The sequence below is a fragment of the Oncorhynchus nerka genome, linkage group LG4, assembly GCF_034236695.1.
Source record: "Oncorhynchus nerka isolate Pitt River linkage group LG4, Oner_Uvic_2.0, whole genome shotgun sequence".
NCBI classification, from domain to species: domain Eukaryota; kingdom Metazoa; phylum Chordata; class Actinopteri; order Salmoniformes; family Salmonidae; genus Oncorhynchus; species Oncorhynchus nerka.
This window is the reverse complement of record NC_088399.1, coordinates 28,840,297-28,853,379: the sequence shown is the minus strand read 5'-3', so window position 1 is coordinate 28,853,379 and position 13,083 is coordinate 28,840,297. Positions and strand designations below refer to the sequence as shown.

Below are 13,083 nucleotides of genomic sequence, written 5' to 3'. Positions count from 1 at the left end.
CCCACTCTCCCTCATTATATGTAGAGGTAAGCCTATACCCACTCTCTCTCATTATATGTAGAGGTAAGCCTATACCACTCTCCTCATTATATGTAGAGTTAAGCCTATACCCACTCTCTCTCATTATATGTAGAGGTAAGCCTATACCCACTCTCATTATATGTAGAGGTAAGCCTATACCCACTCTCTCTCATTATATGTAGAGGTAAGCCTATACCCACTCTCTCTCATTATATGTAGAGGTAAGCCTTTACCCACTCTCCCTCATTATATGTAGAGGTAAGCCTATACCCACTCTCTCTCATTATATGTAGAGTTAAGCCTATACCCACTCTCTCTCATTATATGTAGAGGTAAGCCTATACCCACTCTCTCTCATTATATGTAGAGGTAAGCCTATACCCACTCTCTCTCATTATATGTAGAGTTAAGCCTATACCCACTCTCTCTCATTATATGTAGAGGTAAGCCTATACCCACTCTCTCATTATATGTAGAGGTAAGCCTATACCCACTCTCTCTCATTATATGTAGAGTTAAGCCTATACCCACTCTCCCTCATTATATGTAGAGGTAAGCCTATACCCACTCTCTCTCATTATATGTAGAGGTAAGCCTATACCCACTCTCTCTCATTATATGTAGAGTTAAGCCTATACCCACTCTCTCTCATTATATGTAGAGGTAAGCCTATACCCACTCTCTCTCATTATATGTAGAGGTAAGCCTTTACCCACTCTCCCTCATTATATGTAGAGGTAAGCCTATACCCACTCTCTCTCATTATATGTAGAGGTAAGCCTATAGCCACTCTCTCTCATTATATGTAGAGTAACCCACTCTCTCCTCATTATATGCCTATACCCACTCTCTCTCATTATATGTAGAGGTAAGCCTATACCCACTCTCTCTCATTATATGTAGAGGTAAGCCTATACCCACTCTCTCTCATTATATGTAGAGGTAAGCCTATACCCACTCTCCCTCATTATATGTAGAGGTAAGCCTATACCCACTCTCTCTCATCATTAAGCCTATACCCACTCTCTCTCATTATATGTAGAGGTGCCTATACCCACTCTCCTCATTATATGTAGAGTTAAGCCTATACCCACTCTCCTCATCATTATATGTAGAGTTAAGCCTATACCCACTCTCCTCTCTCTCATTATATGTAGAGGTAAGCCTATACCCACTCTCTCTCATTATATGTAGAGTAAGCCTATACCCACTCTCCCTCATTATATGTAGAGGTAAGCCTATACCCACTCTCTCTCATTATATGTAGAGGTAAGCCTATACCCACTCTCTCTCATTATATTTAGAGGTAAGCCTATACCCACTCTCTCTCATTATATGTAGAGTTAAGCCTATACCCACTCTCCCTCATTATATGTAGAGTTAAGCCTATACCCACTCTCCTCATTATATGTAGAGGTAAGCCTATACCCACTCTCTCTCATTATATGTAGAGGTAAGCCTCCCACTTTATATGTAGAGGTAAGCCTATACCCACTCTCTCTCATTATATGTAGAGGTAAGCCTATACCCACTCTCTCTCATTATATGTAGAGGTAAGCCTATACCCACTCTCCCTCATTATATGTTTGAGTTAAGCCTATACCCACTCTCCTCATTATATGTAGAGTTAAGCCTATACCCACTCTCCCTCATTATATGTAGAGGTAAGCCTATACCCACTCTCTCTCATTATATGTAGAGGTAAGCCTATACCCACTCTCTCTCATTATATGTAGAGGTAAGCCTATACATCTATTATATGTAGAGTTAAGCCTATACCCACTCTCCCTCATTATATGTAGAGGTAAGCCTATACCCACTCTCTCTCATTATATGTAGAGGTAAGCCTATACCCACTCTCCTCTCATTATATGTAGAGTTAAGCCTATACCCACTCTCTCTCATTATATGTAGAGGTAAGCCTATACCCACTCTATCTCATTATATGTAGAGTTAAGCCTATACCCACTCTCCCTCATTATATGCAGAGGTAAGCCTATACCCACTCTCTCTCATTATATGTAGAGGTAAGCCTATACCCACTCTCTCATTATATGTAGAGGTAAGCCTATACCCACTCTCTCTCATTATATGTAGAGGTAAGCCTATACCCACTCTCTCTCATTATATGTAGAGGTAAGCCTATACCCACTCTCCCTCATTATATGTAGAGGTAAGCCTATACCCACTCTCTCATTATATGTAGAGGTAAGCCTATACCCACTCTCCTCATTATATGTAGAGGTAAGCCTATACCACTCTCTCTCATTATATGTAGAGGTAAGCCTATACCCACTCTCCTCACTCTCCACTCTCATTATATGTAGAGGTAAGCCTATACCCACTCTCTCTCATTATATGTAGAGGTAAGCCTATACCCACTCTCTCTCATTATATGTAGAGGTAAGCCTATACCACTCTCTCTCATTATATTTAGAGTTAAGCCTATACCCACTCTCCCTCATTATATGCAGAGGTAAGCCTATACCCACTCTCTCTCATTATATGTAGAGGTAAGCCTATACCCACTCTCTCATTATATGTAGAGTTAAGCCTATACCCACTCTCCCTCTCATTATATGTAGAGGTAAGCCTATACCCACTCTCTCTCATTATATGTAGAGTTAAGCCTATACCCACTCTCCTCATTATATGTAGAGTTAAGCCTATACCCACTCTCCCTCATTATATGCAGAGGTAAGCCTATACCCACTCTCTCTCATTATATGTAGAGGTAAGCCTATTATATGTAGAGGTAAGCCCACTCTCTCATTATATGTAGAGGTAAGCCTATAGCCACTCTCTCTCATTATATTTAGAGTTAAGCCTATACCCTCTCTCTCTCATTATATGTAGAGGTAAGCCTATACCCACTCTCCCTCATTATATGTAGAGGTGTGCTTCCATTATATGCCTACCCACTCTCTCTCACTCTCTCTCCCTCATTATATGTAGAGGTAAGCCTATACCCACTCTCTCATTATATGTAGAGGTAAGCCTATACCCACTCTCTCATTATATTTAGAGGTAAGCCTATACCCACTCTCTCTCATTATATGTAGAGGTAAGCCTATACCCACTCTCTCTCATTATATGTAGAGGTAAGCCTATACCCACTCTCCTCTCATTATATGTAGAGTTAAGCCTATACCCACTCTCCCTCATTATATGCAGAGGTAAGCCTATACCCACTCTCTCTCATTATATGTAGAGGTAAGCCTATACCCACTCTCTCATTATATGTAGAGGTAAGCCTATACCCACTCTCTCTCATTATATGTAGAGTTAAGCCTATACCCACTCTCTCCTCATTATATGTAGAGTTAAGCCTATACCCACTCTCTCTCATTATATGTAGAGTTAAGCTATACCCTACTCTCTCTCATTATATGTAGAGGTAAGCCTATACCCACTCTCTCTCATTATATGTAGAGTTAAGCCTTACCCACTCTCCCTCATTATATGTAGAGGTAAGCCTATACCCACTCTCTCTCTCATTATATGTAGAGGTAAGCCTATAGCCATTATATGTAGAGGTGCTCTCTCTCTCATTATATGTAGAGGTAAGCCTATACCCACTCTCTCTCATTATATGTAGAGGTTTACCCACTCCCCATTATATGCTACTCTCTCTCATTATATTTAGAGGTAAGCCTATAGCCACTCTCTCTCATTATATTTAGAGGTAAGCCCACTTTCTCTCATTATATGTAGAGGTAAGCCTTTTACCCACTCTCCTCATTATATGTAGAGGTAAGCCTATACTCACTCTCTCTCATTATATGTAGAGTTAAGCCTATACCCACTCTCCTCACTATGTCCAAGATGGCGTAGCAGTCGGACGTGTGTTTTGTCTTGTCCGTCCTGTATAGTGTAAATATAGTTTTTTCCTCTTTTTTCAGTATATATTTCGCATATTTTAATCTCACTTCCCAACCACAGGCTGAATATACTCTCCTGCAACCCGCATCACCCAATGTGGTACTTGATCTGCTTTTCTATGCTTTAGAATCGAACCCTCATCAGAAGCTAGCCGCTAACTAGCTAGCCACTGCTAGCGGTCTTCAACGCTAACTAGGACACCAGCGACATCTACCCAAAGCATATCAGACTGCTTTTCTCTACCACATCTCCGGATTCCTACCGCAAGCTCTGAAGCTTTATACCGATCATCGTAAATAGCTAGCTGCAATCCGAGTGGCTACTCCTGGCTAACGCTCTGTCCCAGAGCAAGATAAATAAACAGACTCACCCCATCGCGACGTCCCCAAAGGTTAACTCTCTAGCCCTCGCTATCTCCCTGCTTGCTAATTCGGCCTGCTAACGGCTAGCTTGTCAAGCTCCGGTCCGCTAACTGCTACCTTGTCTAGCTCGGGCCTACGAACTGTTAGCTTGTTAGCACAGGCCTGCTAACCGTCTGTACCACCGCGTCCCAATCACTCTCTGACCCCATTTACTTTCTATCTCTTTTTGATTTTTAATTTGTTTATACCTTCCGGAAACCTGCCTCACCCAATGTGATACGGAATCGCTATTACTTTTACTCTTATTTTTATTTTTATGACACACTCAAGAACCTCCAGACGCTAACCAGCTAACTAGCTACAAGCTAGTTAGTCATTGTTAGTTTAAAAAAAAAAAAAAAAAAAACCTGGATAACACTCGCCAGCCCCCTGCCCATCCACCGCTGCCCCTGGACACTGATCTCTTGGCTACATAGCTGACGACGCTGGACTGTCCATTAATCACGGTACTCCTTTCTGCTTGTTTGTCTTTTTACCTGCTGTTTGTTGTGCTAGCCCTCGCCTACTGTTTTTAGCTAGTTTCAAATTCAACACCTGTGATTTTACCTGCTGTTTGTTGTGCTAGCGGATTTAACTGCCTGTTCAGGGGCAGAACGACAGTTTTTAGCTAGCTTTCCAAATTCAACACCTGTGATTACTGTATGCCTCGCTGTATGTCTCTCTCAGATGTCAATATGCCTTGTATACTGTTGTTCAGGTTAGTTATAATTGTTTTAGTTCACAATGGAGCCCCTAGACCCACTCTGCATACCCCTGTTACCTCCTTTGTCCCACCTCCCACACATGCGGTGACCTCACCCATTACAACCAGCATGTCCAGAGATACAACCTGTCTCATCATCACCCAGTGCCTGGGCTTACCTCCGCTGTACCCGCACCCCACCATACCCCTGTCTGTGCATTATGCCCTGAATATATTCTACCATGCCCAGAAACCTGCTCCTCTTATCCTCTGCCCCCAACGCTCTAGGCGACCAGTTTTGATAGCCTTTAGCCGCACCCTCATACTACTCCTTCTCTGTTCCGCGGGTGATGTGGAGGTAAACCCAGGCCCTGCATGTCCCCAGGTACCCTCATTTGTTGACTTCTGTGATTGAAAAAGCCTTGGTTTTATGCATGTCAACATCAGAAGCCTCCTCCCTAAGTTTGTTTTACTCACTGCTTTAGCACACTCTGCTAACCCTGATGTCCTTGCCGTGTCTGAATCCTGGCTCAGGAAGGCCACCAAAAATTCAGAGATTTCCATACCCAACTATAACATCTTCCGTCAAGATAGAACTACCAAAGGGGGCGGAGTTGCAGTCTACTGCAGAGATAGCCTGCAAAGTAACGTCATACTTTCCAGGTCCATACCCAAACAGTTCGAACTACTAATTTTGAAAATTACCCTCTCCAGAAATAAGTCTCTCACTGTTGCCGCCTGCTACCGGCCACCCTCAGCTCCCAGCTGTGCCCTGGACACCATTTGTGAATTGATCGCCCCCCATCTAGCTTCAAGAGTTTGTTCTGTTAGGTGACCTAAACTGGGATATGCTTAACACCCCGGCAGTCCTACAATGTAAGCTAGATGCCCTCAATCTCACTCAAATCATCAAGGAACCCACCAGGTACAACCCTAACTCTGTAAACAAGGGCACCCTCATAGACGTCATCCTGACCAACTGGCCCTCCAAATACACCTCCGCTGTCTTCAACCAGGATCTCAGCGATCACTGCCTCATTGCCTGTATCCGCCACGGAGCCGCAGTCAAACGACCACCCCTCATCACTGTCAAACGCTCCCTAAAACACTTCTGTGAGCAGGCCTTTCTAATCGACCTGGCCCGGGTATCCTGGAAGGACATTGACCTCATCCCGTCAGTTGAGGATGCCTGGTCATTCTTTAAAAGTAACTTCCTCACCATTTTAGATAAGCATGCTCCGTTCAAAAAATGCAGAACCAAGAACAGATACAGCCCTTGGTTCACTCCAGACCTGACTGCCCTCGACCAGCACAAAAACATCCTGTGGCGGACTGCAATAGCATCGAATAGCCCCGTGATATGCAACTGTTCAGGGAAGTCAGGAACCAATACACGCAGTCAGTCAGGAAAGCTAAGGCCAGCTTCTTCAGGCAGAAGTTTGCATCCTGTAGCTCCAACTCCAAAAAGTTCTGGGACACTGTGAAGTCCATGGAGAACAAGAGTACCTCCTCCCAGCTGCCCACTGCACTGAGGCTAGGTAACACGGTCTCCACCGATAAATCCACGATTATCGAAAGCTTCAATAAGCACTTCTCAACGGCTGGCCATGCCTTCCGCCTGGCTACTCCAACCTCGGCCAACAGCTCCGCCCCCCCCTGCAGCTCCTCGCCCAAGCCTCTCCAGGTTCTCCTTTACCCAAATCCAGATAGCAGATGTTCTGAAAGAGCTGCAAAACCTAGACCCGTACAAATCAGCTGGGCTTGACAATCTGGACCCTCTATTTCTGAAACTATTTCTATTTCTGAAACATTGTCGCAACCCCTATTACCAGCCTGTTCAACCTCTCTTTCATATCGTCTGAGATCCCCAAGGATTGGAAAGCTGCCGCAGTCATCCCCCTCTTCAAAGGGGGAGACACCCTGGACCCAAACTGCTATAGACCTATATCCATCCTGCCCTGCCTATCTAAGGTCTTCGAAAGCCAAGTCAACAAACAGGTCACTGACCATCTCGAATCCCACCGTACCTTCTCCGCTGTGCAATCTGGTTTCCGAGCCGGTCACGGGTGCACCTCAGCCACGCTCAAGGTACTAAACGATATCATAACCGCTATCGATAAAGACAGTACTGTGCAGCCGTCTTCATCGACCTCGCCAAGGCTTTCGACTCTGTCAATCACCATATTCTTATCGGCAGACTCAATAGCCTCGGTTTCTCGGATGACTGCCTTGCCTGGTTCACCAATTACTTTGCAGACAGAGTTCAGTGTGTCAAATCGGAGGGCATGCTGTCCGGTCCTCTGGCAGTCTCTATGGGGGTGCCACAGGGTTCAATTCTCGGGCCGACTCTTTTCTCTGTATATATCAATGATGTTGCTCTTGCTGCGGGCGATTCCCTGATCCACCTCTACGCAGACGACACCATTCTATATACTTTCGGCCCGTCATTGGACACTGTGCTATCTAACCTCCAAACGAGCTTCAATGCCATACAGCACTCCTTCCGTGGCCTCCAACTGCTCTTAAACGCGAGTAAAACCAAATGCATGCTTTTCAACCGATCGCTGCCTGCACCCGCATGCCCGACTAGCATCACCACCCTGGATGGTTCCGACCTTGAATATGTGGACATCTATAAGTACCTAGGTGTCTGGCTAGACTGCAAACTCTCCTTCCAGACTCACATCAAACATCTCCAATCGAAAATCAAATCAAGAGTCGGCTTTCTATTCCGCAACAAAGCCTCCTTCACTCACGCCGCCAAGCTTACCCTAGTAAAACTGACTATCCTACCGATCCTCGATTTCGGCGATGTCATCTACAAAATGGCTTCCAACACTCTACTCAGCAAACTGGATGCAGTCTATCATAGTGCCATCCGTTTTGTCACCAAAGCACCTTATACCACCCACCACTGCGACTTGTATGCTCTAGTCGGCTGGCCCTCGCTACATATTCGTCGCCAGACCCACTGGCTCTAGGTCATCTACAAGTCCATGCTAGGTAAAGCTCCGCCTTATCTCAGTTCACTGGTCACGATGGCAACACCCATCCGTAGCACACGCTCCAGCAGGTGTATCTCACTGATCATCCCTAAAGCCAACACCTCATTTGGCCGCCTTTCGTTCCAGTACTCTGCTGCCTGTGACTGGAATGAACTGCAAAAATCGCTGAAGTTGGAGACTTTTATCTCCCTCACCAACTTCAAACATCAGCTATCCGAGCAGCTAACCGATCGCTGCAGCTGTACATAGTCTATTGGTAAATAGCCCACCCATTTTCACCTACCTCATCCCCATACTGTTTTTATACTGTTTTTTTATTTTATTTATTTATTTACTTTTCTGCTCTTTTGCACACCAATATCTCTACCTGTACATGACCATCTGATCATTTATCACCCCAGTGTTAATCTGCAAAATTGTATTATTCGCCTACCTCCTCATGCCTTTTGCACACATTGTATATAGACTGCCCATTTTTTTTCTACTGTGTTATTGACTTGTTAATTGCTTACTCCATGTGTAACTCTGTGTTGTCTGTTCACACTGCTATGCTTTATCTTGGCCAGGTCGCAGTTGCAAATGAGAACTTGTTCTCAACTAGCCTACCTGGTTAAATAAAGGTGAAATAAAAAAAATAAAAATAAAAACTTCCAAGCTGTGTGTGTGTGCGATTTAGTTTTCCTTTGAAATTTTATGGGAAAAATGACTGATTTACAGTTCATGGGGGTTGCCTAATCACATATATGAAGTTTTGGAAAGATCTGACTTTTTTAATCCCTCGAAACAGCCCCTGAGACACCAATTATGGCACTTCCGGTTGGCACAGGAAGCTATAAGTCAACACATATCCTCACTGGGGTATGCTGTTACAGAATCCTGAGTTTTAAGTCCTTACATTAAGAATTGACTGATTTACACAGGGTTGAATGCACTATGTCTATCAAACTGTAGGCAGGGTATGGATATACACTTTTAGGGTGATTTTAACCACTTCCGGTTGGTCCAGGAAGCTTAGAATCAACACAGGTAGACCTCATACGGGCCTGATGGACTGTTACCAAAGACAGGTTCATACGGCATTCATAACCCATATAGGCTTCAGGTTGAATTTAGGGGTGCAGGCAATGTATTCCTATGGGGAGAGAAGTCAATGCAAACTCTTTGAAGTAAACACATTCTTTTAACTATTAAGGGTTAATTAACGCCACACGGTCATGGTTAGGCTTCCACAGATCGGAAGGACCTTAGGAACACACCTGAGGTCGAATTGTGCTTCTCACCCTAACGGTTCTCTCACTGTCACCCAAAAGCAAATGACGTTGTGGGGCAGGCTTCATTTTGGGCCTACTTTTCTAATGGTCGCTGCGCTCAGACCGAGCGAGCTACGGTCAAGCGGGATATCTCGTTGAACTCGGCACGGCCTAGAGATTATGGTAATGCCATTGCCTGCTCTCTGTGTCTTTAAGCACCGCACTTTTTAACTCCATCCTTGCTGTGTGTGTGTGTGAGAGCTTTTCTTTGATATCTGCTGGGAGAAATGACTGATTTACAGTTTAGAGGGTTACCTAGTCACACATATGAAGTTTTGGAGAGATATGACTTTTCTAACCCTTCAAAACAGAGAGTGTGACCCAATTAAAGGCACTTCCGGTTGGCACAGGAAGCTATAAGTAAACACATGTCTTGATTGACATAAACACTTACAGAATCCTGAGTTTTAAGTCTTTAAGTTAAGAATTGACTGATCTACGATCTACACAGTGTTGAATGCAGTCATTTTCACCTTTGAAGGTTATGTACATCAAAACTCATTTTGGGTCAATTTAACCACTTCCGGTTGCTCCAGGAAGCTTAGGATCGACACAGATAGACCTCATAGTGGTCTGATGGACTGTCATAGAAGACAGGTTCATTAGGCATTCATAACCCACATAGGCTTCAGGTTGAATTTAGAGGTGCAGGCAATGTATTCCTATGGGGAGAGGTCAATGCAAACTGTTTGATGTAAACACCTTTTAACTGTTAAGGGTTAATGCCACATGGTCAAGGTTAGGCTTGCACGGATCGGGAGGACCTTAGGAACGTACCTAAGGTCGAATTGTGCTTCTCACCCTAACGGTTCTCTCACTGTCACCCAAAACAAATTATATTTAGGGCTAGGCTTAATTTTGGAGCGAGCTACGGTCAAGCGGGGCATCTTGTTGAACTCGGCACGGCCTAGAGAATATGGAAATGCCATTATAGGCTTTGTGTGTCTTTAAGCACCGCACTTTGTCACTCCATCCTTGCTGTGTGTGTGTTTATGTGTGTGTGTGTGTGTGTGTGTGTGAGAGAGAGCTTTTCTTTGACATCTGTTGGGAGAAATGACTGACTTACAGTTTATGGGGGTTGCCTAATCACACATATGAAGTTTTGAAAAGATCTGACCTTTTTAACCCTTGGAAACTGCCACTGTGACACCATTTAAGGCACTTCCGGTTGGCACAGGAAGCTATAAATAAACTCATATCATGATTTGGGTATGCCTTTACAGAATCCTGAGTTTGAAGTCTTTACGTTAAGAACTGAGTTATTTACGGAGGGTTTAGTGAGTGTGTGTTATTTCAGAAAATCATAGAAAATCACAGAAATCTTGCAGAGCTCCGCAGCACACTTTAAAAAGATTCGTAAGAACACCCTGCAACTGGATCTGTAACCGTTGAAAAAAAAAAACCTATCCGTGAACATCACCTAGGTGTCGTTGTACGATTTCTCTTAAATGACGATAGATAAATGGCTGGTTCTTTTTTTTTGTATTGACACCGGAGGCTCCTTGACTTTGACGTGAAGTGGAAAAATAATTTCTCTATTTTCATTTTGGACCTTTAATCCCAGATGAATGGCCATAACTCAAAACCGTTGAGGCCTAGACGCCATCTTGTTCGGGGCCAACTGCCCATTATGCCGCCCCTACGCTCACCGAGTTTCGCCTTCTAAATATTTTCAGTTTTCGAGATAAGGCCCCGTCGTGAATCGTGATGTTTTGTCCAATACCAATATGATTGCTTATGCCCTCTTGTGGGAATTTCCGGGACGGCGGAAAAATGACCTAAATCTTATTATTTTTGTAAAACGGAAACCGAATGTCCGACAAAGTTCATTTGATGACTTCCTGGTAGGTCCGGCCCTGCCTCTCGGCCCGACGCCGTCCGCGAATTTTACAAACGATTTCGGACGTCTAGTAAGGGACCGTACATTTGCAATATGGACTTTCTCACTAACCATACAGGTACTGCCAAAATCTTCCCTTATGTATGACAGGAAACATGTAAAGTGGCTCTATCGTAGAGATACTTGCCCTTAATATAATAGTTATGTTCAAATATTGATACAACATGATTTTTCTACAAAGTCTTCAAATGAATGTACATTTCCATGGAATTTGAAGCTTTTTCTATAAAGGCACAGATGGGATTTGAACCCATGGTGTTCGGTTTACGAGACCGACGCCTTACCACTTGGCCACCATGCCACTCTATACTGCAATATATATATATATATCAACGTTCGGGAAAGTAGTAGTTGTGCAAATGTGAATTTGGCACACAAACTCAGTGGAGAAAGGACCTCATACATATATAGCATGCACTCCCCTCTGAGCTTCCATCCCATTTAATTTGCAGATAAAACGCAATATCAATACACTGTACTTTATATATACACCACTCCATTGAAACTACAATGAAATGATAGCAGCAATTCTTAAAACAGGTACGGACAGGGATCGAAAACATGAACTTCAGTTTTTGAAAATGATGCCATAAAAGTTGGCAACCATGCCACTTCTGTTCTATAAATGTAGTAACAGGGATTGAACGCATGTTCTTCAGATTAAAAGACCAAATTATTTAGCACATCTCTGTTTCCTGCTTAGAATTTCAACATTCTGGAAAGTAGAAGTTGGGTCTTTGCAAAAAAACATGGAGAAGCTGGGGATTGAACCCAGGACCTCATACATGCAAAGCATGCGCTCTACCACTGAGCTACACCCCCTTTCTGGGAAAGAATTTTTTTTTTCTTATTTTCTTAAATTTCTCCTTTATTATAGCAGGTAAGCCAGTTAAGAACAAGTTCTCATACACAACTGCGACCTGGCCAAGGTAAAGCAAAGCAGTGCAATTCATTTGCAGTCTGGACGCGGAGGGGTGAACATCTCCTGCTCTGACTGCAGCTGGAAGGGACTGCTGCGAGAGGACTAGGCCGCCTGTGATTGCCTTGATAAGGCGGAGCTTTACCTAGCATAGACTTACAGATGACCTGGAACCAGTGGTTCTGGCGACGAGTTACACATGGAACAAACTAGCGCACAGTCAATAACAAAATAGAAGGGATTTTTTTTTAAAGGCAATAAATATGCCATAGTACCGAAGTAATCACAATTTAGCAAATGAACACTGGAGTGATAGATGAGCAGATGATGATGTGCAAGTAGAAATATTGGTGTGCAAAAGTGCAGAAAGTAAATAAAAATAATATGGCGATGAGGTAGGTAGATTGGGTGGGCTATTTACAGATGGGCATCTCCTGCTCTGACTGCAGCTGGAAGGGCTGCGCAAGGACTAGGCCGCCTGTGAGTGCTTTGATAAGGCGGAGCTTTACCTAGCATAGACTTACAGATGACCTGGAGCCAGTGGTTATGGCGACGAGTTACACATGGAACAAACAAGCGCACAGTCAATAACAAAATAGCCAGTGGTTCTGGCGACGAATATGTAGCGAGGGCCAGCCGACTAGAGCATACAGGTCGCAGTGGCCATATCAAGACAATTTACCTTTTCTTTACACTGTTGTGATGAAAGTACATTTCCATAATATCAGCTATCTACCATAAACGTCGAACAGGGATTGAACCCATGTTCTTCAGTTAACAAAAACAGATGGCTTTGTACATCTATTTCATTTTTAGAATGTCAACATTGTGGAAAGTGGGAGTTGTGCAAAAGCTAATTTAACAAGTGAATACTCTCAAAAGATAAGTTGGGGAATACTGTAGGACAGGAAACATGTAAAGTGGCTCTATCGTAGAGATACT

At 43.6% G+C, this 13,083-nt stretch overlaps 2 non-coding genes across 2 annotated transcripts; both read right to left on the bottom strand.

Annotated features, from left to right (window-relative positions):
- Positions 1-11,451: 11,451 nt before the first annotated feature.
- trnat-cgu (transfer RNA threonine (anticodon CGU)) lies at positions 11,452-11,523 on the bottom strand. The gene has a single exon. It is a non-coding gene; the product is annotated as a tRNA-Thr (tRNA).
- Positions 11,524-11,972: 449 nt separating this feature from the next.
- On the bottom strand, positions 11,973-12,044 carry trnaa-ugc (transfer RNA alanine (anticodon UGC)). Its single transcript has one exon. It is a non-coding gene; the product is annotated as a tRNA-Ala (tRNA).
- Between the last annotated feature and the right edge of the window lie 1,039 nt (positions 12,045-13,083).